This window comes from Vigna umbellata, chromosome 4 (assembly GCF_029865625.1).
Source record: "Vigna umbellata cultivar VRB3 chromosome 4, Vumbellata_1.0, whole genome shotgun sequence".
NCBI classification, from domain to species: domain Eukaryota; kingdom Viridiplantae; phylum Streptophyta; class Magnoliopsida; order Fabales; family Fabaceae; genus Vigna; species Vigna umbellata.
This window is the reverse complement of record NC_142168.1, coordinates 1,252,678-1,255,317: the sequence shown is the minus strand read 5'-3', so window position 1 is coordinate 1,255,317 and position 2,640 is coordinate 1,252,678. Positions and strand designations below refer to the sequence as shown.

General features: G+C 34.5%; 1 long non-coding RNA gene across 1 annotated transcript; it reads right to left on the bottom strand.

The window, feature by feature from the left end:
* Window positions 1-349: 349 nt before the first annotated feature.
* LOC148198903 (uncharacterized) lies at window positions 350-1,652 on the bottom strand. The gene is made up of 3 exons (XR_015785740.1): window positions 1,455-1,652; window positions 1,295-1,379; window positions 350-389 (listed from the first exon to the last, which is right to left on the bottom strand). It is a non-coding gene; the product is annotated as an uncharacterized LOC148198903 (long non-coding RNA).
* Window positions 1,653-2,640: the final 988 nt, after the last annotated feature.

Sequence of the window (2,640 nt, the reverse complement as noted above, 5' to 3'; positions counted from 1 at the left end):
GGGGTTGAGTTAGGCTTAAAACCCACTTTCTAACAGGTATCGCCAAATCCAATTTGGACAGTATCCAAAAAAGCAATTCTTTTTGGCATTTGTCTCTCTCAGCAAACGATTCACATTTTCTGAATCAATGTTTGCATTCTCCAACCATTTATCAATAACTTGAGCACTCTTTAAGGTTTGTCTTCGAGCATGTATGACACGATCTTCTACATTCCTTCTCATTTCAATCAAGTTGTCTTCTTCTTTTTCAAGCTCTTTAACAAAACTATTAAAGCAAAATGAGTATTGCAATTGATTAACCGCTCCACACGCCACGTCTTTCAAAACTCCAGACAAAAAATCATTCAGAATGTCCATCAATTCACTTCACTTGATTCAACTTAATTAACCTGATAAGACAAATATAAGATAAAATAAATGAGTTTTATATCCAATTAAAAACCAACTATAAATTAAAAGATTAGTTTTGTTTTTCAAATTGCCCAAAAACAATCTTATAGTAAAATTAAAAGAAAATTATAAATGAAATAACATTTTCTACTATTTTATCTTTTTTTTATTCTCACATGGATTTTTTTTTGTCGGCATGAAATTTATTTAAAAAATGTTTTGCCTTCCTCCACGCAAAAATCCAAATTCAAATGTGAATATACTTAAATGGCAAATAAATTTTCCACCACTCAATAAAGTTGTCTAATAATAGTTGTGGACTAAAATAAGTACAAATTTCTATTAGTAAAAAAACAGGTTAATTTCTCAAATGATACGCAAAACTTACCAATTTATCAATTTAAAATACTTTGAATACAAATACTTCGGGAATAGTTAATCGCAACTAAAGGTTATTTAATGTAATTGATACAAAAATTTATCATGTGTTTGATAAAAAAAGTAAGTAGAAGAAGAGGATAAAAAAAAAGGAAGAAAAACATGTGAAAATTACACTAGAAATGAAAAACATTTTTCACTGAAAAAAAAAATTGAAAATGAAATTACTCACGTTTATATTTTAATTTCAACAAATAAAAAGAATAATTCAAAAAATAATAAAATATGCTAATATGCTCTTAGGAATCACACTCACTTGTTAAATTAGTTTTATTAAGAAAACCTATTAAACAGAATTGCTAAAGTTAGGAATCAGTTGTTAACTTAATTTTATTAAAAACACCTACTAAACAGAATTGCTCAAGTTAGGAATCAATCTATTGTTGGAATTTCTCTTAAGGCTCTTAAATGATGAGAGATCCAAAAGAATTGGAAATAGAAAACGAGCAGAAATTGGTAAGCTCACCTCGTCTTCTTTCAAATACTGTCGTTGATAACTATAGAAGATTCCAGCAAGAAGATAGAAGAGTTGGTGAGAAAGAAGTTGTGTACTGCAATAAAGGAAAGGGCAGAAATTGATAAGAACAGGAAACCTGTTGGAAATTAAACCGATCATAGTTACTTACCTTTCAGAGAGAATAATGAATATCGAGATGAACAAGGGAACACAGAGGATAATCTTACTCATTCACTCACTTCGTCTTCGTCTTCGTCAACACTACTACTCATCATTGCTCTCTTTTTCTCTTCTTATTCACAGCCCAACTGTGATCCACGGTCTTCATTCAATGCTCTTTTTTCTTTTCTTCTTTTTTATCGACAGCCTAGCCGTCACCCACTTGACATATCTTTCAATCATTAGTGCAGAATTGGCTTTTAACGTCATCCAGTAGATGTCAGACCACAAAATAACCAACGTAAATAATTGATTGGTAGCATTTTCGTAAATAAGTTGGACATAAGGGGCCCCGACGTCTATAATGTTATAGACGTCTGTGCCCCTCCTAACAGACGTGTATATGTCTGACACGTAGATGAAAAGTTCTTTTTTTCCGCCATATAGACGTCTGATCCCGCCATCCGACGTCTAAATGACCTGACAGGGTAGATGAAAAGTTGTTTTGGATGTCATATTAGTGAGGGCCCGGACGTCTAGACGATTATAGACGTCTGTCCCCTCTGCGTCTAACGTCTTGTTTGCTGTTAAAACAGAAATCGAACCTGCGGTTACGCGCACTTCATCGTCTTCCTTCTTGCCTTTTCTCTCCGTGGCATTGCATTTTTAGGTGCGTTTTGTCTCTTTTGAACCGTTTAAACTTACTTTTACTCCGATTAAATTAGTCTTTGATGGATTATCTTTCATTTGAACCGATTAAAATGAGTTTTCGTTGTGTTTTGGTGCAGTTTTTCTCGTGTCTTTGGGTAGCGTAGTAGCACATTCTCCCTTTGTTAGTTTCCTCGTAAGAAAAGCTTGCGTCTTTTGGATGTCTTATAGTGTTTCAACCAAAAACCGAACCTGGGTCCTGGCCTAGTTCTCATGTCACCGTATTCGTTTTCATTGCCGATTGGAATGGAACTAGGCAAGGACTCAGATTCGGTTTTCGGTTGAAATGCCATAAGAGGTCCAAAAGACACAACCTTTTTCTATGACGAAACTAGCAAAGGAAGACGGTGCTACTATGCTACCTAGAGACACAAGCTGCAATAGACGTCGGTTAATGTCATGTCTGACATCTATAGAGCCCTTAGACGTCGGTTAATGCATGTCTGACGTTTATAAAGACGTCGGACCTGTAGAGTCCGAAGTCCCTT